We start from the raw sequence: 25861 nt of genomic DNA, 5'->3' as shown, positions 1-25861 counted from the left end.
TACTACGTGTGCGCTGTCAGCTACGCCCCCAGCACACCTGCAGTGTATTTAAGGCTAAGGGACATGGCTCCCGTCACCCCCTGGGAGCCAACAACATACCCAGAAGGGTAGGGAGTGAGGGGTCGCCGAAGAGTTTGTTACGGCCTTGTTTAGCTCCCTCCTGTCGCCTGAGGGCTCGGCGGAGATCATCCTGGATAGGGTTCACAGAGTGAGCAGGGGGGAAACACCGGGGTGCACCCTTCCGATATTCTGGCCTGCGTCCATAACTTTCAGGTCAAGAAAGCAATACTTCAGAAGGCGCGGAATATGCAGCAGATTCAGTTTCGGGGGCACTCCCTGCAGCTTTATCAAGATCTATCTGTGTTGACCCTGCAGAGGTGCAGAGAGTTCAATCCTATTACGGACCATCTCCAGGCGACTTCCACATCCTATACTTCGGGCCATCCCTTCTGTCTGATGTTCCGATGGGGCGATCAGTTGAGACAGGTGAGAACGCTCCAGGAGGCCCTTCGGCTGCTGGGGATGGACGAAGCGGAGAAGAGGGACGGGTCCCCCGGAGGGGGCCCTGTTGGGAGTCGACCCGGATGGCGCCGAAAGGAGAAGAGGCGGAGGTCGTCGCGACCGTCATCCGGAGAACGAGCACGGGAGAGGCAAGCGGTCTTGAACAGTGTAGCCGCCAGTGCTGGCTCGTAGGCCTAGATGGACAGTACTGGTGCAGGGAGGTGCCGTGGGCCGTCCGGCAGAGATGAAGTCGACTGGACTGGAGCAGGGTCTGGGTGGTGGGGCTCCGGGAGTTCGACGCGTGCTCGATGGTGTGTCCCCGACTTTGTTTGGAACCTTTCCTCGCTGTGGATGTTTCACGGAGGACTTGGACGCTGGTTGACCTGCACCTGTTGTGCCTTTTTGCTTGGTTGTATTGTACCCCTCTACAGGTCATTTGCTTATTACTGGGGGTTATGGTGGGATGCCCTGTTCGCCTTGTTCTGTGCTGTCTCAGCGCCGGGCCTTATGGTGATGGCCTGACAATTGCTGTTTCCATCCCCTTCTCGTGGATTTCACCTTTAAATGTCTGAGCCTTAATGTACGTGGCCTCAATAATCCTTCAAAGAGGCTGGCGATCCTGTCCTTCTTAGAGTGCTCCGGGAGTCAGATCTGTCTGCTGCAGGAGACGCATTTGCTAGCCGCGGACATGCACCGTATGCGCTCTAGGTAGTTTCCAAGGCAGTACTGGTCCTCTGCGTCCACGAAGCAGGGTGGCGTAGCGATTTTGCTATCAAAATCCTTTCTGGGGGAGGTAATAGCAAAGGCTCATGAGGTTAGGGGTAAATATCTGGCTCTGAAGCTCCGCATAGGCTCTTTCCACTTCACATTAGCTAATATCTATGCACCTAACACACAGCAAGAAAGTTTCATAGAGCAGGCGCTCTCTTCGATGTTTACGACCTCGGACAGGGCTTTGTTAGTTTGCAGGGACTTTAATATTGTTCTGGACAATGATTTAGATCCGTCGGGGCATAGGTACGGGCAGGCGGGGGCTTTATCCATGGCGGGGCTCAAGTGGCTCGCTGATTGTGATCTGGAGGATATCTGGCGGGCGGCCCATCCAGGCCTGCGCGACTATTCTTTCTACTCGGCTGTGTCCAGAACATATGCACGCATTGACTACTTCTTGGCCTCTTCGGCGTTCCGCGCACGAGTCCAAGAGACGGCGATTGAGGCACGCGCCTTGGCGGATCACGCCCCAATCACGGTGACGGTCTGCGCAGAGGCCGACCTTGTGCGTGGCTCGGGGTGGCGCTTCCGGGATATGATATTGCAGTCTGGGGAGGCGCTTAAGGCGGTCGTGCGAGGGGAGGTGATCTCTCTCGCAGCGAAAGAAAACAAGGCCAGGAGAGATAAGAGAGAGGCCCTGGGGTGGCGCGTGGCAGCTCTGGAGCGTTCCCACAAATTGCAGTTGAAGAGACTAGACTGGCATAGAGCGGAGTTTGCATTAGCGCGCTTTAAGCATAAGTATTACGTTGGGGGCAATAGAAGTCGGAAGCTCCTGGCTCAGAGGTTGAGGGCCCAGCGACATGCCTCAGCAGTGCGGATGGTGTGCTCTTCCTCACGAGGAGAGGCTCACACAGACGATCAGATTGCGGAGATCTTTGCTGAATTTTATCGGGAACTCTATGCGGCAGATGTGGCTATTGTGTGCGACCCTTCCCCTTATCTTTCTGATTGCGCAATAACACCGCTTTGGGAGCAGGATGTGCTTCTCTCGACGAGACTATCCACCTGGAAGAGCTGGTTCGCGCCTGAACGTAGGGAAGTCACCTGGCCCGGATGGCTTTACTCCACTCTTTTATAAAACTTTCTGTCTGGAGTTGGCCCTGGTACTAACTCGATTATTCAACTCTTTCACAGAGACACACACGCTTGTCCCTATCATGCTTGATGCTATCATCACAGTGATACCTAAGCCCGGCAGGAGCCCAGAGGACGGTGGCTCTTACCGGCCCATCTCTCTTCTTAATACCGATGCCAAGCTCTTTACGGGTATACTGTCGCAGGGCTTAAACCTTTATATGCCTGGGCTTATTGACCCGGACCAGGCGGGCTTTATACTTCACCGACAGTGTGGGGACAACACTAAGCAGATCCTACACCTGATCGATAAGACCCATCGGTCTCGTAGAGAGGCCCTTCATCTTATTATCGACGCCAAAAGGGCATTTGATAGAGTGCAATGGCCGTATCTCTTCCAGGTGTTGGAGCTTTTTGGTATAGGGCCGATGTTCCTGACGTGGGTTAGGTGTGTCTACAGCCGACCTTGCACGGTGGTGCGGGTCAATGGCACGGTCTCATTGCCGTGTCCGATAGGCCGAGGAACAAGGCAGGGGTGTCCTCTTTCCCCGCTTTTGTTTGCGCTCTATATGGAGCCCCTGGCACAGAGGCTTCGTGCTGCCCCTCATATCACGGGCATTAAGTTCGGGGGGATCATCATCTTATTAGTTTGTAAGCAGATGATGTGCTCCTCACCCTCTCGGAGCCCATGGTCTCGCTCCCGGCGCTTGTGGAGGCTCTGGATGCGTTCGGTGCGGTCTCCAGGTTCAAAGTGAATATGCAGAAGTCGCAGGTCCTGAATCTTTCAGTATCATCGGCCCACGTAACGGAGTTGCGCTCCAGGTTTCCTTTTATTTTGGGCAGCGTTGCATAATCCCTATCTGGGGATAGTTCTGGCAAAGACAGTGGCAAGGACGGCTCATTTGAACTATGTGGCCCTCTCCAGAGATATACATAGGGACCTGGATGCATGGAGGAAATTTAAGTTGTCATGGTTTGGTAGATAAGCAGCCATTAAAATGACGATTCTGCCGCGTGTCCTCTACCTGTTCCAGACACTTCCTCTTACTCCGCCACCTCGTACTGTGGCGACGCTTCAGGTGCTCATGAAGTTCGTTTGGGACGGGAGATGCCTGCGTGGATTTCCCGTACCACGTTGTTCCGCCCTAAAGCCGAGGGGGATTGGCGATGCCCTGTCTGTTAAAATACAACCAGACGGCTCAGCTTCGTTTCCTAGTTGAGTGGAGCCGGCCGCTGACCGAAAAGCATTGGTGCTTCATGGACCAGGCGGTGGCTGGTTCCCATGTTTGGAGAGAGCCTTGGTTGCGGCGCCGGCATAGAGTGGAGGGTCTTTACTCCTCCCCTATTACGGGAGCGACTCTTGGGGTATGGGATGCGGTGGCGGTCCCATGCGGTTTGACGACCTTCCCTTCCCCTATGACTCTGATATGTGTGAATCCAGAGTTTACACCTGGTTTGAGCTCGGAGGGCCTCCAGCGCTTGCACGTGAAGGGATGCAGAAGGGTGGGGTGTCTCTTTGATGAGGAGGGTATTATTCCCTTTGACCGGCTCCAGGAGATCTATGGCTTAACAGACGCAGATAGACTGTCTTACTATCAGGTTTGGCATTGGGTGCTGCAGCCAGAGATTCGGCCTTTAGTTGCTAGAGCGCTTACGCCATTTGAGAAATGGCTGGTCAGGAAGGATGATGATAAGCGGTTTATGTCGGAATTGTATGCCCTCCTTCTTGGGGCAGCGCCCGTTGCCAGGACGTAGGGGCAGCTGCGCTGGGAGAGGGAACTGGGGAGAGAGCTTTTGGAGGAGAAGTGGGAGGAAATATATTTTAGAGTGCACCACGTAGCGCATCATGTTCCAGGGGTTGAAATGGCTTATAATATTGCTATTTCCTGGTACTATACCCCTCGAGGATTCATGCATGGGACTCTACGAAGTCTGGGCTTTGCTGGAGGGGGTGTGGGAATCCCGGTTCGCTCATCCACTTGTTGTGGCATTGCCCGAAGCTGACAAGATATTGGAATGGTATTCTAGACGAGATTGACAGAGTGTTCTCTACAAGGATTCCTAGGCTCCCGGCATATACTATTCTGGGTCTATCCTCTCACCTTCCCCCTGTGTTCTTTGCGGGGTCGGCAGATTGCCCTTGCCCTCAATGGCCGCATCAGGTGATTCTGGGTTTGTGGGGTACAGATCGGGTCCCGAGCTATACTTCCTGGATGTATAAGCCTTGGTATATTTTGGCCATGGAGAAACTAACTCTAGTGGCCTGTCAGCTAGCAGATGTATTAGCCGATCTATGGAAACCTTTCATCCAGATTCTATCTGCTGAATTTAATGAGCTCACATGCCCTGTCTTTTTGAGGTTGTTGAGGTTACTGGGAGATGACTAGAAAGGGACTGGAGGGGGGCAGATGGGGTCTGGGCTAGGGGGCTCGGGCGGGCGTGGGGGGATCTCGCTGAGCATTGCTGTGAGGGGTTTGTTACGTTTTTCTCTTGTTATGATTGGATGAGCCTTCTTGTGCCTTTTGTTACTCTATTTTAGATGGGGCTTCAGCACTAGCGGGGTCCTGCGTAAGTTGAGGCCCGTTGGGTGAGATGGAAGAGCTTAACGTAGTTGAGGCTGTATAGCCCTTTTATTGGAGCCTCTGCCCGGGGCTTGTTGATTTTGGATGTGAAACGCCGCCGGCCCGAGTGGTTGCAGGTGTATGGCTGTGTAAGATGTTATTTGTATTCTAAAATACCAATAAACAGATTTGATCCATAAACAGATTGAAACATAATTAAGACCTAGTATATACCTATTTACTTTTGAGGCATTTAATTGTATTTTGTGTGCCATTACTCCACAATGCCTTCCTTTGTTTGGATTTCTGTTTTTGTCCCACTGTTTTTAGCACTTACACCTATTTGAAGATGCTACTGACTGTAATTTTCCCTTTCTAGTCCATTCTTTAGATCAATGTGCATGGTATGTGTTAGAAATCCGGTCTCTAGTTATGAGTTGTTTGCACCCTGTCCCAAGTAGGGACCCTCACTCTAGTCAGGGCAAGGGAGTCGCACAGCTAAGATAACCCCTGCCCCCCCCTTGGTAGCTTGGCCCGAGCAGTCAGGCTTATCTCAGAGGCAATGTGTAAATTATTTGTACCCACACACACTGTAACACAGTGAAAACACCACAAAAGTACTCCACACCAGTTTAGAAAAGTAGCCATTATTTATCTGCGTAAAACAAGACCAAAACAACAAAAATCTAACACACAAGCAAAGATACACCTTTTTTAAAGAGTAAAGGACTCATTAGGAGGCTGCCGGTCTTGAGACAGCCAGTCTAGCGGTGGCGGTCAGCAGCGGTTAGATCGCCAGCACGACCAGGATCCATGATCCTGACGGGCTGGCGGTGGCAGAGATCTCAATCAGTCCTGCTGATTACGGCCTCGTTCTCTGCCAGCCTTTTCATGGCTGTTTTATCGCCATGAAAAGGTTGGCGGAGAGCAGATGGAGGGGGCCACAGGCGGGCCACTGCATTGCCCATGCACTTGACATGGGCAGTGCAGGTGTCCCCCCTGACCAGCACCTTCACAATGTTCACTGTCTGCACAGGCAACAGCATTGCTGTTGGCTTGATTACGAGCCAGAGACAATGCTGCTGCCTGTTTACCGCTAGTCAGCGTAGTGGGAAACATCTAGTAGATCCGGTGGGGTGGTCACCACTATGGCGGCTACCCTGTCGGGAGTTTGGCAGACGAGCTTTCCCATCTCCCAAACTCAAAATGAGGCCCTAAATCTCAGTAAAATGTTTAGAAACACAGTAGCTCTAACTGGGGCTATCACAACATCTTGATGGAATAATTCCCAACAGTCCGATGGCACTCGCGAGGGAGTGCGGGCCAGTCATGGAGTTGCACAGTCCCGAGGTACAGTACCTTTGGAAAACAAAGAAACAAAGATGTGTCAAGGAGTCGGGGAAGTAAGGTGACAGTGGAGTCGGTGCAGCGTCAGTTCCTTACTGCTACCAGGGAGGTGAGGTGTTGGTTCCTTACTGCGAGGCAGGGGAGGTGAGGCGTGGGTTCCTTATGGTTGCCGGGGAGGTGGTGCGGTGTCAGCAGGTTATTGACTTTGCAGTGTTGCGATCACACCACAGGGCCACAGGTGCTGCATCAGAGTCAGGTGTCACGGACGTTGGTGACATGGCACTCAAGACTCACGCTGTGGCGGGACTTCGGATGTGTTGCAGAGGTGTCAGGCCTGTGGCATCGGGCGTGGCCGCTGCACTCAGAGGAGACCACGGCTCTGGTGCTGGCAGCAGAGCTGGACAGCAGATCAGATCTAGTTCTGGAGTCTCTCTGGAGTTGACGTTAGTGGTTTCTTCTAGATTGCACCAGAACTCTCTGCCAAGGGCCCAGGAACTGGATTTGGCACCACTGGGTGAGTCAGGACTCTCAGCAAGAGATCCCAGGTGCTGGCAGATGAAGTCTTTGATGTCCTTGAGACTTCTAACGGGAGGCAAGCTCAGTCTAAGCCCTTTGAAAGCAGCATGTAGACAGCAAAGTCTAGTCCTTTCACTAACAGAACAGAAGCAGCAAGCAGCAGGCCAGCATAGCAAAGCAATAGGCAGAGTGGAAGTCCCTCTCACAGCATCTAGCTCTTCTTCCTGGCAGAATGTCCTCAGTCCAGAAGGATTCTAACTATGTGGTGTCAGAGGTCCAGTTACCTATACCCATTTCTGTCTTTGAAGTAGGCAGACTTCAAAGAGAAGTCTTTGTAGTGCACAAGACCCTGCCTTCCTATGTCCTGGCTTCAGGCACACTCCAGGGGGTTGGGGACCACTTTGTGTGAGGACAGACACAGCCCTATTCAGGTGCAAGTGTCAGCTCCTCCCATGACTCTAGCTCAGGAAGACATACCAGCCTGCTGAATGGGCCATCAGTAAATGCAGGCCACACCTCAACCCCCTTTGTGTGACTATCTAGAGTGAATACACAAACAGCATGACCCAGGTGTGTATTCAGCAGACATGCAGAGACACAGAATGGTTAAGCAAGAAAATGTCCACTCTCTAAAAGTGCCATTTTCAAACTTAGAACTCAAAACTCAATGATGTATTTTTAAATTATGAGTTCAGAGACCCCAAACTTTAGATATGCATCTGCTCCTAATGGGAAATTACACGTAAAAGACATTTCAAGGCAATCCCCATGTTGCCTTATGGGAGAGATAGTCCTTGCAATAGTGAACAAGCATTTGCAAAACACAAGGTCTCGCATTTTCTTGAGTTAGAGCTATTGGCATTTTAAATTCATAACTGGACTTTTCTTGCCACATAAATTGGTCAACCCTGCCTCATAATTTCATCTTTTCCAGCCACATGATTCTAGTGGCTCAGCATTTAACTAAAGCCTTTCTATTTAACTTCTTCCTCTGCCTTAAAACATATACAATTATCATATGAACCTTTGTCAGAAATAAACTTCTGTCATTAGAGTGTAATGCTCAAAACACCATAACAAAAATATAATTTGAGACGGATTGGAGGGTGAAAGGAACTGAGGTGCTCTGGCAGACAGCGTGTGTGGGGTTCCTGACACTGGCACGGCTGAGGGCTTAAACTGTGTGAACTGAGGTGCACTGATGGAGCTGCACCCGAGGTTCCAGTACTGAAGCAGCAGAGTGTACTGACTGGAAGAACTGATGTGCTCTGCCAGACAGCGTGAGTGCGGTTCTGGCACTGGCACAGCTGAGGGCTTGGAGTGTGTGAACTGAGGTGCAATGATGGAGCTGCAAGTGGGATCCCAGGATGGAGCAGAAGTGGGCACTGTCTCTAAGGATTGCGCAGCTCGGGTAGAGTTGGGAAAGAAAATCCAAGCCAAGGATGTGCAGGAGCCAGGCAGCTGAGAGAGGGTGCAGAGAGCCCAAAAAGACCAAATGTGACCAAGATAGCCTGATTTATAGCCTCGTTTACAGCTAAGCTCAGAGCAAGAATGCTCTGCAAATATAAAGGGAAGCTTCCCTTGAAAGGAGCAGGAAACAAAGTAAAAAAAAGTCCCCTACAGATTAGATAAACATAACACAGCGTCATTATACAATAGTTGGTCCTTGCTCTCACACTGAGGAAGGAGGGACAAAGAGGAGTGACTGACCACTAGCAAGCAAGGATTTTTAAATGAAACTGAAACTAACAAATGAAATAGCTGGAAGCCCACAGAAGTATACAAGAGGTCATACGCTTGACCTAAAAACAAATTCAGCAGTATTTCACTATCAGGACATGTAAAAAACACCAGTACATGTCCTACCTTTTATATACACTGCACCCTGCCCATGGGGCTACCTTGGGCCTACTTTAGAAGTGACTTACATGTAGTAAAAGGGAAGGTTTGGGCCTAGCAAATGGGTGCACTTGCCAGGTCAAACTGGCAGTTTAAAACTGCACACACAGACAGGGCAGTGGAAGGTCTAAGATGTTCACAGGGCTACTTATGTGAGTGGCACAATCAGTGCTGCAGGCATACTAGTAGCTTTTGATTTGCAGGCCCTGGACACACATAGTGCACTTTACTAGGGACTTACTAATGAATCAAATATGCCAACCATGGATGAACCAATCGCCAATACATTTTAGACAGAGAGCATTTGCACTTTACCACTGGTTAGCAGTGGTGGTAAAGTGCCCAGAGTCCGAAAGCCAACAAAAACAGGTAAGAAAAAATAGGAGGAAGAAGGCAAAAGGTTTGGGGATAGCCCAGCAAAAAGGGTCAGGTCTAACAGCATGCTTTCAATTATGGATGCCACTACTGTTGTTAAGTGACCAAGGCCCTTTGTGGCTGAAACACATCATGTGAATCAAGGAATAAACACTGTTTGCACTGATATTCCCTGTGTGACCGTGGACTCTAAACCTTGTGCATCCGCCACAAGAGGTGAACTAACCGGTAGATGCCATTGGCATCTGAGGTAGCATGGTCTCTAAACTCTGTGTGCGTGTGTATACAGTGAATTTAAAATAATTGAATTATTTGATATTATTTCCCCTGTGGGATGTTATTTTACGTTTTTAAGTCCCTGCCTCCTTTACTTTTTATGGAAGGGTGTTGCAGTACCTGTGAGTGGCCGTGTGGCGCAAGACTTATTCCAAGACTGATCTGGAGAACATTTATGACTGTGTCTTTTTTCGGCTGTAGTAACTTTAAAAGTGCAGTCTGTGAATAGCAATGGTCTTACTCTGTTGTGGGTGGGTTTTTAGTATTAGCATGGCCCTCCTTAAACTAGCATGGCCATCCTTAAAGTACTCCTTACCCCCTGTAAGCCTCTCTTTACTCCTCTATATACCCCTCCCATTTAATATTAAGTGTCCCATTTCCCAGTCACTCATCCTGATCACTCCCACATTTACTACAAAATAGATAGATACATTTTCAGAGATCTCCATAGCTTTGGTCGAAATCACAGCAGAGCAAAAAATACAAGAGGTGGAGTCAGAGATCTCCACCCATTGGTCAGTGAATAACAGTTTGTAATACATGAGTAGATCCACTACAGTACTACTTCACCTACTACAAAATGCAGTTTGTGAATAGGCCTCTTAGAGCCAGATTTCCAAGAAAGTGGCGCATTAGCTGTGATGCGCTACTTTTCTTGTGCCATATCGGCACCTAACGACACCATGGTAACGCTGTATTTACAATACGGTGCACCATGGCATACGTTAGGACAATAGAATCAGAATTTATGACACTATTGTGGTACTTCCAGGATTAACACCATAAATAATGGCACTAATCCTGCAAAGTAAAGGGAGGCCCATTGAAAGTAATAGGCACATCATTTTAACGCCTGCTCTGAGCAAGCGTTACAAATAAAGCTAAAAATGATGCAGTAAAATGTGGTAAATTTCACTGCACAATTTTTACGGTCCTCCCTCCGCCAGAGCGCCCCCTTGCATACATTATGCCTGGAGCAAGCATAATGTGCCGCAAGGGGGTCGCAAAGTAGCGCAATGCAAGCAATGCACCACTTTGTAAATATGGTGAAGGAGAATGGCCTCCTTAACACCACATTAGCGTAAATAAATTATGCTAAGAGCCCCGAGGTTCTTTTAAATCTGGCCCTTAGTGTTCGGCATGTGTCTCACTCTAACATATTCATTGGATGCCTTCTTCCATGTCTGGCTAAGGTCAGGTCAGCACACAAACGGGGGGATTCAGCAGCAGAAAACTTTCGATCTCTCCTAAAACACTTGAACCAGAATATTATTAACCCATTTTTGACAAAATACAGTAACATTATTAGAAAACAGTAAGTGGAAGTTCAAAAAGAAGCATGACTACAAATATCAGAATGGCTTGTGTGTTGAGACCTCTGACCATTCCTGCAAATGGTCGAGATTATATCCTTTCACTTTAGCCCCTTTCTCTCCAGTTGTATCTTGAAAGAACTTTTTGTTTGTGCTTAAGACAACAGAGGATTACATAGCTGGCCCCGGGAGGTTGAAGTGTTCCTTGCAGAGTTCATAAAGTGGCTTGACCCCACGACCCCGGGAGGTCAGGGGGCAAGGTCAGCAGTCCCACGGTGTTGATGAAAAAGGTGTTGACATTCTGTGCACGCAGGTGATTGCTAACATGTGGGGGCAGTGTCAACAAAGGCAAAACAAAACAAGTCGTGTACTAAGATGAGGGATGTTTTCTTTTGGCTGGGAAAAGTAAAAGGGATGAAGATGTGTCTCGATTTGCAGTGGTTTACTAGAAACATAAACATTACAGTTTGAATCACTTCATATTGCTTTTATAACTTAATGATGTGGCCTGAGTTCAAGACATTTAGCCTCGTGAAAAGCTTCCTGCTACATATGGGTAAATAGATTACCAAATACATCTTCATTTAAAATGGTTTTGCATTATTTGAATGATTTGAAAAATACACTAATTTTCAAACAGCCTTCAGTTTAATGTAGACATAGGGCCAGATTTACAAGGCCCCAGTAAACCACATTTACAGGGTGGTGCTAAGCCACTTTCTGTGGCTGAACACCACCTTGTAAATGTGGGCCCCTCGACCCAGTTTTCTGTGTCAGAGGGGCAGGCAATGAATGTGGGCGCTCCACCGCAACACCCATTGCTTTTGACGCTGCCACAGATTTACTAGAAGTCGTAAATCGGTGGCAGGGCCAAAAACTAACTCCACCCGAGGGGTGGCGTTAGCATGGCACAAGGAGGAGGAATACTTTTAATCCTCCTCATTGTTTGCTTTTCCCATGTGTGCTGCATTCTGCAGCACACGTAGAAAGGGAAAAAGGCCGTGAATGGTTGTTTATGTGCTGGAAGGTGTCCCTTCCTGCACATAAAGAATCATTCAAAAATGATGATTTAGTACTTCTATATGCGCTGCATTCTGCAGCACACATAGAAGTGGCAAATCACTGTTGTTGATTGTTTATGTGGAGGAAGGGATACCTTCCTGCAACTAAACAATCACTCCCCTCAACGCAGAAACCCTTGCATTATGGTGCAAAGATACCTACAATGGCGCAGGCTGCTCAATTTAGCGCAGGGTTTGAATCATATACTTGTTCATGCAGCGCATCCCTGTGTTTCAAAACTGGCACAGCACGACGCTGCTATTTTTGGCACAGCACCGTGCTTCACCAGTTTCTTGTAGATCTGGCCCATAACTCCAGCACAACGCTGCGGGCAACAGAGGAGGTCACCTGTCACTGCTTCTGTGCCCTGTTCACCAAATGGGTATAGGATGCAGACGTGGATGCCAGGTGATCTGCTCAACCATTCTTTTATATTTTTTTTTAAAGCCTTCCCTTACCTCTACGCAAGGAGGTTCATATCACCGCCTTGGGAAATGCTAGGGGGATATGGTAAGGCAAGGGAGCGTAAGTGTGACATTCCTGTACCCCCCACTGCCGTCATACACTATACTGTCACAATATCATTGAACTCCCTAAAAACACACATATATATATATATATATTTATATATATATATATATGCAGATATATATATATATATATATATATATATATATATATATATGCACACACCGTTTCACTTATTCCAAGAAAAATGCCTCTGTCACAACTGTCTTGGAAACTGCATTTTAATCATTATGGCACAAGATAAAACATCCACCAAACACGTTCCGGTAACCATTGTTCCCTTGTTCATGGGCATTACATTGTCCATACCTTCATTTCTTTTTATTTACATACGTAGATAACAAAAAACCAACAACATAAATTACGGGCCTCACAAGCTAATTTTTGTATATCCAATAATGCGGCCATCTTTAAACATGTTTTTTAAGCCCTTTTTTAACATCTATTTCAATTGTGTCTTATATTTCTTATATTTTTTACATTTCATGGCTTCGTTTCCACACAAAGATCTTTTGTATTATGGAATATTGGATCATCCAATAAAATTAAAAAAATTAACATAATTAATAATATATTATATTTAGTTACTATTTCATCCCCAGTGAGTGTAAAGTAATGTATGTTCATCACCATGAATTACTGATACCTATTTTAAAGACATTTGTCCTTTATATATTTTTAGAACATATAAGAAATATATAATGCAATCATTAGAACCCATCAAGTTTTACAAAATAAATTCTTTTTGCCTCCAACATTTCATCTCTGTTTGAAATCGAGTAATTACTCTCATCTTGTAATTGTCTCTAGATAATACCACACATTTCCACACTTAATGGATTTTTTTTATTATGTTGGTCTTATTATTTTGTAGGCATTTGATCGCTACATCAATAGCATCACTATTGACTGGGGGAGAAAGGGTTGACTTTGGTCTGAAACCACTATGACTTATTGGTCTTAATACTATGGAGCCAGCAGGATTAAAAAAGGATGAGGAAGTAGTCATTAATTTAATGAGTTAATAGCTGTTTTAGAGTGATATTAGGCTGAAGAGCCAATAGCTGTTTTCAATGAGGTATATGCTGTATATAATTGTGTTTTCTATATTTTGTCTAAACTGATTTTTTTATATAATGTGGTTTTTGTTTTTTCAGGTGGATGGAATGAATTAACGATGATGGGCCTTGAGAAGCAAATGAGCTAATATGTCATGTATAACTCTTAAAGAGAGATGTAGAGACTGAAATAAGTAGGAGATAGCCCACTTGGGTTTTTGAAAGTTATATTGGTTATATTGATTGCATTATATATTTCATGTATGTTCGAAAAATATAGAGATGACAAATGTCTTTAAAATAGGTATCAGTAATTCACGGTGATAAACATACATTACTTTACACCCACTGGGGATGAAATAGTAAATAAATATAATATATTATTAATTATGTAAATTTTGGGAATTTTATTGGATGATCCAATATTCCATAATACAAAATATCTTTGTGTGGAAAGGAAGCTGTGAAATGTAGAAAATATAAGCATAATTAAAACGGTCAGTGGGACAAAACGAAAGACCTAAACATAATGTCAGTTTATCATTTTCTGATAAAGTAAAACTGGACAAATTGACAATCGTTTTATTCACCATATCGATATCCATTATGTCTGCATATTGGAGCTCCTTGTTATTTTTCCCACTTGCCCCATATTTAGATCTGTTCTTGTTGCGATTTCTGAGTCTCTCTCTCTTGACATTATGTTTAGGTCTTTCGTTTTGTCCCACTGAACGTTTTAATTATGCTGAGACTCAGATTGATTTTTTAAAATGTATTAGAAAATTGAAGTTGGAAAATTGGTTTAAATCTAAAAATCCCCCTAAAAATAATGGTGAATGCTTTAAGACCGATGATCCACATGATGTGTTGTGTATCAGTGATGTTGATTCACTGATAACTCTGCTTGAGTTGGAGAAGAATGAGGCAGAACTTGATGACACCAAGAATGTATATCAAATTTTGGATGATTTAGATATTGTATATGATCTGTCTGCACCTTCAGGATTCAAACCCAGATCCACTTTTTTTCCTGATATGAATCACAATAATATTGATACCTTCTATGATGTGGTGGTTTGAGATCTTATTCAGTTCCGACATAGAATGTGGTTTAAACCAAGCTATAATCAGAATTTGACACAGGCTCAGAGAATCATGATTAAAACGCTGGCAGATGACAGTGAGACTATCGTATGTCCGGCCGATAAAGGTGGTAACATAGTACTCATGGAAAGACAAAAATATATTGATGAACTTATGCGTCAACTTAACAATGTACAATTCTATAAGGTTGTTACTAAAGAGATGTATACCAACAGTATTTTAGGGATTTGGCAATTGTTAACGGAATGGAAAGACAAAGGTTTATTAATATGGGAGGAATATTGTTTCCTTAAGAAAGATTTTCCCAAATTACCGGTCTTATACATCTTTCCTAAGATCCATAAAGATAGGATTCATCCCCCGGGGAGACCAATAGTATCTTCATGCGACAGTGCTTTAGAGAATGTTTCTAAGTATGTTGACTTTTTTTTTAGGGAATTTGTAATCAATTTACCTTCATATGTCTGTGATACCAAAGATTGTTTGGGAAAATTGGAAGGTTTTGTGTGGGAAGATGACTTTATATTGTTAACCTTGGATATTAATTCCCTATACACTATTATAGAGCATGATAAGGGAATACAAGCATGTAGTCATTTTTTACATGCTAGATCACTAAAGTACTTAGCAAACACTGATATGATCATAGACATGATTAGATACTGTTTGACCAACAATATTTTTCTGTTCAATGGAATATTGTACAAACAGATTCTCGGAACTGCCATGGGAATTTGTTTTGCTCCCAGTTTTGCCTGTCTGTTTTTAAGCTGGTGGGAAGAGAAAATCTTTAAGGATGAAAACAGGTATCCAGAAATGAACAAAGCTATTGTGTGGCTTCGATATATCGATGACTTGTTCATTATTTGGAAAGGAACTGAAGAAGAGGCTATAGAATTTATTGATAAATTAAATAGTAATGATCTGAACATAAGGTTAACCTTCAATATTAGCAGGTCATCGATAGAATTTCTGGATACTATGGTTGAGATTAATGGTAAAAAGATCAGCACAGAACTCTTCCGTAAAACCACGGCAGGCAACAGTTTACTACATGCCTCAAGTGGACATCCTGAGAGCTTAATGTGGAGTATCCCATATGGAGAACTTTTGAGGGCAAAGAGAATCAGCAATACTGATGTAGCCTTTGAGAGGGAACAGAAAGATATGATTTGGAGATTTAAACAGCGGGGTTATCCCAACTGGGTTATCCCAACTGGGTGATTAAAAAAGCAACGGAAAGAATTAATGGGATCCTATTTGACATTACTGTTAGAAGAGAGGAAGATGATACTGACGGAATTAGACTTATTATGACATATAATGAAGATACAACACAGATTAACAATATCATTTCAAAGAATTGGAATATTTTGAAAAGCGATCCTATTATTGGGACTTCAATACAGAAACAACCTCAGATTACTTATGGAAGGGGACGGAGTTTTCATGACATTTTAAGATCTAATGATATCACAACTATCCCTCGAGTAAGACAACACAATTTACAAGGATTCTTTCCCTGTGGACACTGTAAGGCATGCCGAAACAGTGTCATGCAGAAAGAATATGCTACTTGCAAACCAGGAAAGGTCAGACAAATCAATCAATTCCTGACATATTAGTACCCCCTTCACCATTTACATACTTGAATGTCCATGATATAGGTGGTATTTGGGAAGTACCAAATATAGGCCCTCATTCTGACTCTGGCGGTCGGTGATAAAGCGGCGGCCAAGCCGCCAACAGGCCGGCGGTCTAAAATATGCAATTCTGACCCTGGCGGGAACCGCCAACACAGCCCGCCAACTTAACACTCCGACCGCCACAGCGGTACAAACAAACAGCGCGGCGGTTCCCGCCAACAGCCCGGCGGCAGACAATGTACCGCCCACCCTATTACGACCCACCAATCTGCCACCTTTTCCGGGGCGGGAGCACCGCCGATAAGAACACGGCGGAAACAGACTACGAACGGGAAAACGCTCACCTCTACGCACTCCACGCGAGATTCCGGCAGTATGGAGCCAGAGTTGCAGGTCATCCCCGCACTCCTATTCCTGCTCATATACCAGGAGCACGCCCGGCGGCGCGGAAGACATCGGTGAGTACTGCACCTACGACACAGGGGAGGGAAAAGATTACCGGCACACACCCACCCACCCACACCCACTACAACACACACATCAATGCATTCCCACAGATCACTGTCACAACCCACAAACCACCCCCCTCCGAAATAATGCAAAGACCAAAAGAAGAGATCATAAACGGGCAGATATATTGAAATATGTACACCAGTAATCCCAATAAATAAATAAACTATGTACAAAATATATACAGCTACTAAATGTAGTCCAACCACTGTCCGTGGATCACAGGGGTCCTGTGCAAAGGGGCAAGGCCCAGTCCCACGACAAGAACTCCACGGAGAGAACACTGCAGGGGCATCAGAAAGAAAATAGGACAGGCACCTCAGGGGGAAGGGAAGGGGGGGCACCTCAGCCACTTGAGTACACGACGCCAGATCCACGAGGGGACTCCATGACCACTGGCCCATCCTGGGGAGAGCAAAGCCACAGTCCAAACAGTCCATACAGTGGGTGGCCTGCCCACTGGGCCATCCTGGGGAGAGCAAAGCCACAGTCCATACAGTCCATACAGTGGGTGGCCTGCCCACTGGGCCATCCTGGGGAGAGCAAAGCCACAGTCCATACAGTCCATACAGTGGGTGGCCTGCCCACTGGGCCATCCTGGGGAGAGCAAAGCCACAGTCCATACAGTCCATACAGTGGGTGGCCTGCCCACTGGGCCATCCTGGGGAGAGCAAAGCCACAGTCCATACAGTCCATACAGTGGGTGGCCTGCCCACTGGGCCATCCTGGGGAGAGCAAAGCCACAGTCCATACAGTCCATACAGTGGGTGGCCTGCCCACTGGGCCATCCTGGGGAGAGCAAAGCCACAGTCCATACAGTCCATACAGTGGGTGGCCTGCCCACTGGGCCATCCTGGGGAGAGCAAAGCCACAGTCCATACAGTCCATAACAGACCCCACTGCCACTGGAGGAGGCAAGTTGGCCAGAGGACATCCTGCAGCCCTGCCCGAGATAGATCCTGCCCTGCCACGTCTGCCAAAGGGCCAGCGGTTCTTGCCCTGAAGGGCCCAGTTCAGCGGTTCTTGAGACGGCGGGGCCCAGTTCAGCGCTCCTTGCCTTGAAGGGCCCAGTTCAGCGCTCCTTGCCTTGTAGGGCCCAGTTCAGCGGTCCTTGCCCTGAAGGGCCCAGTTCAGCGGTTCTTGAGACGGCGGGGCCCAGTTCAGCGCTCCTTGCCTTGAAGGGCCCAGTTCAGCGGTTCTTGAGACGGCGGGGCCCAGCGGAGCGGTGCGTGAGACGGCGGGGCCCAGCGGAGCGGTGCTTGAGACGGCGGGGCCCAGTTCAGCGGTTCTTGCCCTGAAGGGCCCAGTTCAGCGGTTCTTGCACTGAAGGGCCCAGTTCAGCGGTTCTTGAGACGGCGGGGCCCAGTTCAGCGCTCCTTGCCTTGAAGGGCCCAGTTCAGCGGTTCTTGAGACGGCGGGGCCCAGTTCAGCGGTTCTTGAGACGGCGGGGCCCAGTTCAGCGCTCCTTGCCTTGAAGGGCCCAGTTCAGCGGTTCTTGAGACGGCGGGGCCCAGTTCAGCGGTTCTTGCCCTGAAGGGCCCAGTTCAGCGGTTCTTGAGACGGCGGGGCCCAGTTCAGCGGTTCTTGCCCTGAAGGGCCCAGTTCAGCGGTTCTTGCACTGAAGGGCCCAGTTCAGCGGTTCTTGAGACGGCGGGGCCCAGTTCAGCGGTTCTTGCCCTGAAGGGCCCAGTTCAGCGGTTCTTGAGACGGCGGGGCCCAGTTCAGCGGTTCTTGAGACGGCGGCCGGTCTATGGCCAACTGCTAATTGCCTGGTGGTGCCCTCCTGGGCAGCGGGGATGGTGCTCCTTCACTGCCCACCTGGGCTGTGGGTGGTGGGGCCCTCCTGGCCAGCTGGGCTGGGTCCTCCCTGGGCAGCGGCTATGGGGGTGGTGGGCTCTCCCGGGGCAGCTGTGCCGGTTCCTCCCGGGGCAGCGGCTATGGGGGTTGTGGGCTCCTCCTGGGCAGCAGGCCTGCTGCCTGACCTCTCCGACTTGCTGCCCTTGCCCTCCTTAGTCGTGGGCCTGTAGCCCTTTCCTCCCTTTGGAGCTGTGGCTGGTGACTGTCTCTGGGTGGTGTCCGGGGGGGATGTAGAAGGCGGGCTCCTGCGGCGACCCTTCCGCCTTCTGCTCCTCTTCCCAGGGGGTGGGCTGGCTGTCCCCTTGCTGCTGGGCGAAGATCCAGACATGCGGGCTGGCGGGCTCCAATACCCCTGCACCCTTGTCAAGGGGGCTGCAGGGCTGGTGGTGGCTGAGGTGCTCTTCTTACCCCGACGAGAAGGAGGGGGGGGCTCAGGGTCAGGAAAGAAGTTAGTAGTGGCGAGGAAGAGCTTCTTGGGACAATGGAGAGTGGTAGGTACAGTGGGAATGGGAGTGGAGGGAGAGGATGTGGTTGTAGGTGAGTCACGTTTGCTGTCTTTGGGTGCAGGTGCAGGAGGGATAGGCTGTCGTGAGGTGGATGGCTGTTGGGTGGGTGGGTGGCTGCGTTTGTGTGGTGTGGAAGAGGGGGTGACAGACACAGTGGGAGAGGACACAGGGGACGTGTAAATGGCAGTGGGGGTGGTGACTGCACGTGTGCGGACTGGAGTGGAGGGTGTGCTGGTGATGGAAACACTGGCTGATGGTGAGGTGAATGGAGGTGTGAGTGTAGACGTCACAGGGAGGGAGGAGGGAGACGAGGAGGTGGGGGTCACAGAGGTGGTAGTGACTGTTGGCATGTCTGCATCGGAATGTTGCGTGTGTGAATGTCTGCGTGATCTGTGGTGCTTATGTTTGGATGAGCTTCTCTTGGGTGTTGAGGTGTGTGCAGGCTGGTCTGATGGTGTGGGTGGGACAGGCAGAGGAACAGGAGACTGGGAGGAGGGAGTTAGTAGAGGCAGGCAGGAGACAGGGACAATGGCTGCCGTCAGTGCTGAGGCCAGAGCCTGGAACGATCGCTGATGGGCAGCCTGACCCGAATGAATGCCCTCCAGGTACGCATTGCTGCGATGAACCTCCCTCTCCACCCCCTGGATGGCATTCAAAAGGGTAGTCTGCCCAACAATGAGCGTTCGGAGGAGGTCAATGACCTCCTCACTGAGGGCAGCGGGGGTAACAGGGGCAGGGCCTGAGGTGCCTGGGGCGAAGGAGATGCCCGGCTTCCTGGCAGAGCGGGCACGGGGCGAACGCTGAGGGGCTGCTGGGAGGGCGGAGATGGTGCGCTGGGTGGCGGCTGTACCTGTAATGGCGGGGGGCACGGATGGTGCCACCCCCGCAAGGGAGCCCCCTTCCGAGGACGTGTCCGTGTCGCTGCAGGGTCCAGTCGTCCCCGTCGTGGAGCTCCCCTCGCCCTCCGTCTCACTGGTCCAGTCTGACTCTGTGGCATGGCCCTCCTGGGCCATGTGAGATGCAGCTCCCTCCTGCCCCGATGCCACTTCTCCTCCGCCTGATGATGCTGATGCACACAAGCACAGAAAGACAAACAAAAAGGGGGGGGGAGAGAGAAATAAAGGGATATTGAGTACATGGATCTCCGGTACAGTTAGCGGACATGACAGACACAGATGCCCCCTGCACTAAGTTGCGCACTTGGGGTACGCTACGCATTCCGTGGAACATGCCCTACACGCCTAGAGTTGACAACTGCACCCATGGATGACACGGCCCAGGGATGGCTGTACTGACAAACTACTGAGGGTGGTGGCTGGGGACACAGGGGCTTACGGGGGTGCCCAGCCTACAGATATCGCCCTGGCCTAGGGGGACCCCCAGCCCTCCTCCCCCACCCAGACACCTCCACTGCGCGACAACAGAGTAGATAATGCTTGTACTCACCCCCTTGTGTCTGCTGTGCTGCCCTCACGCGCCCATCCAATTCAGGGTAGGCCACCGCCAGGATCCGGAACATCAGGGGGCTCAGTTGACGGCAGGCACCCCGCCTACGTTGGGAGGCCATCCCCAGCAGAGACTCGGCGGTCTTCTTGGTCCCGCGGCGGATGTCCTCCCACCTCTTGCGGCAGTGGGTGCCCCGTCGATGGTGGACCCCCAGGGCCCGGACTTCCTTGGCGATGGCACGCCAAATCCCGATCTTCTCATGGGCGCGGACCTATGTGACACGTACAGGGAGGGAGAAATACCACGTTCAAGTTTCTCAGCATTTTCCTTTCCAGTGGCCCAACGCCCCCCATCCCCGCCAGGCCCCCCGCCATGCCCCCCGCCATGCCCAACATGCCCCCCATCCCCGCCAGGCCCCCCGCCAGGCCCAACATGCCCCCCATCCCCGCCAGGCCCCCCGCCATGCCCCCCGCCAGGCCCAACATGCCCCCCATCCCCGCCAGGCCCCCCGCCAGGCCCAACATGCCCCCTATCCCCGCCAGGCCCCCCGCCATGCCCCCCGCCAGGCCCAACATGCCCCCCATCCCCGCCAGGCCCCCCGCCAGGCCCAACATGCCCCCCATCCCCGCCAGGCCCCCCGCCATGCCCCCCGCCAGGCCCAACATGCCCCCCATCCCCGCCAGGCCCCCCGCCATGCCCCCCGCCAGGCCCAACATGCCCCCCATCCCCGCCAGGCCCCCCGCCAGGCCCCCCGCCAGGCCCAACATGCCCCCCATCCCCGCCAGGCCCCAAATCCATATTGAATTAAACTCACTTGTTGGTCTGGAGGACCGTAGAGTAGCGCATACTGGGGGAGGACCCCATCCACAAGTTTCTCCAACTCCTCTCCAGTGAAGGCAGGGGCCCTTTCCCCAGGCGCAGCAGCCATTGTCCCTTCCAGACCGAGGTCACAGCAACACTTGCAGTATAGGTCCTCTCCTGTGAAAGTTCAAGTCGCAAGTGGATAAGTAGATAGAAAATGGCGGTCACGTCCGCGGCGGTGCGTACCGCGGCGGTGCGTACCGCGGCGGTGCGTCCCGCCACCGCCGGCGCCCTTCGCCATTGGCTCCTGAAACCCATAGACTTCAATGTTAACCAATGCGGCTTCGCGCCGCGGTCTTCGCCCGCCGCCCGCCGCGGTGTGCCACGCCAGCGCATTGACCTCACATCCCATTGTCACACTTCACAGGTCAGGCAGCCGCCATTTCCAGGGCCCACATGGCTCAATTTCAACTGCGTCACACAGGCCTAGGCCTTGCATAGCCACTCAGACACGCCATTCACTGCATAGAGAATCGTATACTGTGCTAGCTGTGAGTACGTACCTGTGTGTTGCTTGACTGTGTGCTCCATGTTGTCCTTCCTAGGCACCGTCCGCTGGGTTGGGCGAGGAGACGGATGAATCCTCCCGTGTACCGACCGCTGGTGGACCTGTCGACAATGGAAGAACGCCACATTATCCTGACCTACCGTCTTAACCGTGCCACTATCCATGAACTGTGTGCCCAGCTGGAGCCCGACCTGATGTCCCCCATCCGCCAACCCACAGGGATTCCCCCTCTGGTGCAGGTCATGTCAGTACTCCATTTCTTGGCAAGTGGGTCATTTCAGACAACCGTGGGAATTGCTTCTGGGATGTCTCAGCCCATGTTTTCGAAGGTGTTATCCAGAGTGTTGTCTGCCCTGATGAAATCCGTGAGGAACTACATCATTTTCCCTGAGGTGGGCGAATTGGCTACAGTGAAGGGTGATTTCTACGCCCTTGGACATATTCCCAACGTAATTGGTGCCATTGATGGGACCCATGTGGCTTTGGTTCCCCCAAGAGACAGGGAGCAGGTGTACAGGAACAGAAAAAATTACCATTCAATGAACATCCAGGTGGTGTGTTTGGCTGACCAGTACATCTCGCATGTAAATGCCAAATTCCCAGGGTCAGTGCATGACGCCTACATCCTCAGGAATAGCAGCATCCCTTACGTGATGGAACAGCTACAGAGACACCGTGTATGGCTAGTGGGGGACTCTGGGTACCCCAACCTGTCGTGGCTACTGACCCCAGTAAGGAATCCCCGGACCAGGGCAGAGGAACGGTACAATGAGGCCCATGGGCGTACTAGGAGGGTGATCGAACGCACCTTTGGCCTCCTAAAGGCCAGGTTTCGGTGCCTGCATATGACAGGTGGATCCCTAATGTACTCACCTAAGAAGGTGTGTCACATCATCGTGGCCTGCTGCATGCTTCACAACCTGGCTTTGCGCCGCCAGGTGCCTTTCCTGCAGGAGGATGGTCGAGACGGTGGTGTTGTGGCAGCGGTGGAACCTGAGGAGAGTGACGAGGAGGAAGACGACGGGGCTGAAACAGACAACAGGGACAGAATCATTGAACAGTACTTCCAATAGGACACAGGTAACATTTCAAAGATAATTTAGTAAATGTTAACTACTCTCCAGCATCTCTGCTGCCTGTCTATTTGCCCCAGTGTATGATGACTGAGTTTTGGCTTTTCCCTCCCTATTTCAGATCTGGGGTCCCCACTACGAGTCCTGTGCTTCGTTTCCCCATGGACTACAGCTTTGTGGCAGCTGTTTGTTGACTTCACCATGTACAAGGACATATTTGCACTGTCATGTCAATTACAATCTATTGAAATCACAGCCAGACTCCAGATAATTTGGTGCAAAATAGGTGTTTATTTAAGTGCTCAAAATGGGATGGGTGGTTTCAAGTGGGTGGGGGCTATGGTGAAGGAATGTCCATGGCAGAGTCCAGAGTAACAGTCACACAGGTGCATTGTCCAGAGGCCTGTGGAGAGATGGAGCATGAGCAGTTCAAGGATGGACAGGGTGACTATGTGGGACAGTGGGATGACATCAGGTGGTATCCATTGCTGGCGGGGGTCTTGACATCCTACTCTGTCTTCTTGCGAGATCTCAGGGCCCTCTTGCGGGGTGGTTCTTCTCCTGCAGGAGGTGGGGGTCTGGTGGGCTGCTGCTGTGCGGGGGCCTCCTGTCCACTAGCGCCGGCGGAGGTGGTTGGCTGTTCTTGGTCCAGGCTAGTGGCAGGGGCCCTTGGGTGTTGTTCAGTGTCCGCCCTGTTGTTGACGAGGTCCTGCAGCAGCCCTACCATGGTAACCAGGGTGGTGTTGATGGCTCTGATGTCCTCCCTGTACCCCCGATAGTGTTCCTCCTGCAGCACCTGGATCTCCTGGAACCGGGCCAGTACCGTCGCCATCGTCTCCTGGGAGCGGTTGTATGCTCCCATGATGGTGGTGAGGACCTCGTGGAGAGTGGGTTCCCTGGGCCTCTCCTCCCCCCCCTGTCGCACAGCTGCCCTCCGAGTTCCCCTGTTTCCCTGGGCCTCTGCCCCCTGGCCGGTGTGCCCACTACCACTGCCCCCAGGTCCCTGTTGTTGTTGGGGTGGTGGGTTATCCTGGGTGCCCTGTAGTGGTAGACACACCGCAGATTGACGCGCCCTGGAGACAGAGGCATGGGCCCGCTGGGTGGGAGCTGTGCTGGTGTTCCCAGAGGGGTTTGGGTCTGTAGTGGCCTGGGCCTGTGTGAGGGGAACCGACTGTCCAGAGGTCCCCGATGGTCCGGGCTGGTCATCGGTGTCCAGGTCGACAGAGCTGCTGTCATCGCTGACGGCCTCTTGGGTGGGGGGTGTGGAGAATTCTGGCCCCTCCGCCGCGGTGTGTTGACGGTCGGGTCCTGCAGGGGTATAGAGGTATGGTTATAGTTTCAATGTGTGGCATATGGGTGTATCTGTGGGTTCTCGTGTCCCCAAGTGCTGGCATTCGTGTGTGGGGGCTTTGGTGAGGGTGGCTTGTGGGGGGGATGTGTATATGCATTGGGCATGCTTTGGTGATGGGTGTCCATGCTTAGTGGACGCATGCAGGCCTAGGTTTTGGGATGTGTGGGTTGTGATGGTGAGACATTGGCGGGGAATAGGTGTGCTGGGGGTGGGGGTGAGGATGGTGGTGGGGGTGAGGATGGTGGTGGGGGTGAGGGTGGGGGTGACGATGGGGGTGGGGGTGAGGGTGGGGTTCGAGGATGGGGGTGAGGTTTGGGGTCTGATTTGGCATGCAGGTGGGGGGGAAGCAGTATTGAAGCTTCAACTTACCAGTATCCATTCCTCCGCCGACTCCTGCGAGGCCGTCAGGATGCAGGATGTTCAAGACTTCCTCCTCCCATGATGTGAATTGTGGGGGTTGAGGTGGGGGTCCTCCGCCAGTCTTCTGCACGGCGATGTTGTGCCTGGATACCATGGAACGCACCTTCCCCCGTAGGTCGTTCCATCGCTTCCTGATGTCTTCCCGATTTCTGGGGTGCTGTCCCACTGCGTTCATCCTGTCGACAATCCTCTGCCATAGCTCCGTCCTCCGGGCAATGCTGGTGTATTGTATCTGTGTGCCGAACAGCTGGGGCTCTACCCGAACGATTTCCTCCACCATGACCCTGAGTTCTTCGTCTGTGAAGCGGGGTTGTCTTTGGGGTGCCATGGGGTGGTGTGTATGATGTGTGGGGTGGAGTATGTGTATTTAAGTGAGTTGAGTGTGGTGGTGTGTGTTGTTTTGTGTGTGGATAGTGTGTGGGTGATGGTGTTGAGTGGCTGTGGCTGTTATTTTTTGGATGCTGGTGTCTCGCTCTTGCCTTCTTGACGAATTTTTTAGCGTAGCAGTTTGTGGGTGATGTGGGTGTGTGTTTTATATTGTATTGTGTGTGTGGGAGTGGTGTGTGTATGTGTATCAGGTGTGTGGGATTCAAATCGTCCAATGTGGCTGAGTTTTGTTCGTTTGTGTGTATTCTGACCGCGGCGGTGTGTCCCGCCAATGGAATACCGCGTTTGAATGACCGCCGCGTGGATTCGTGGGTCGTAATGGGATGGGCGTATTTCTGTTGGCGTGGCGGTGGAGGTTTGGTCACCTCCACCTTTCCGCCGACCGCTGGTCTGGCGGTCTGTTGTGGCGGTCGGATTTTCGGAGGTTTGCCTTCTGCGGGTCAGAATGACCGTGGCGGGTTTCCGCGACCGCGGCGGGATTATGGAGGATTTCTGACCGGCGGTAGGCGCCTTTTACCGCCGAGGTCAGAATGACCCCCATAGTGTTAAGAAACGTGTTTTGGAGCATATGCGAGCTACTGCATAAAAAGACAAACATTATCCGGTAGCCAGACATTTTGAAGAGAAACACAACTCGGATTGTGCTTTGTTCTCATACTTTGGCATTCAACATGTGCCATTGTATCATAGAGGTGGCAATAGAGAGTTGATATTACGGAACAAAGAGTCTAAATATATTTTAGATTTAGAAACTAAGATGCCTAAAGGATTGAATACGGGCAAGGAATTGAATACCCATTTGTATGAAAATTAATTGGATGTTGGAGGATATAAATTAATATATTTTGTTGTAGTAGTTAGAAATGTTGGAATTCATTGTACTGGATTATGATTATTTCAAGTTTTAGGTG

The sequence above is a fragment of the Pleurodeles waltl genome, chromosome 4_1 (genome assembly GCF_031143425.1).
Source record: "Pleurodeles waltl isolate 20211129_DDA chromosome 4_1, aPleWal1.hap1.20221129, whole genome shotgun sequence".
NCBI lineage: Eukaryota > Metazoa > Chordata > Amphibia > Caudata > Salamandridae > Pleurodeles > Pleurodeles waltl.
This window is presented reverse-complemented; position numbering follows the sequence as displayed.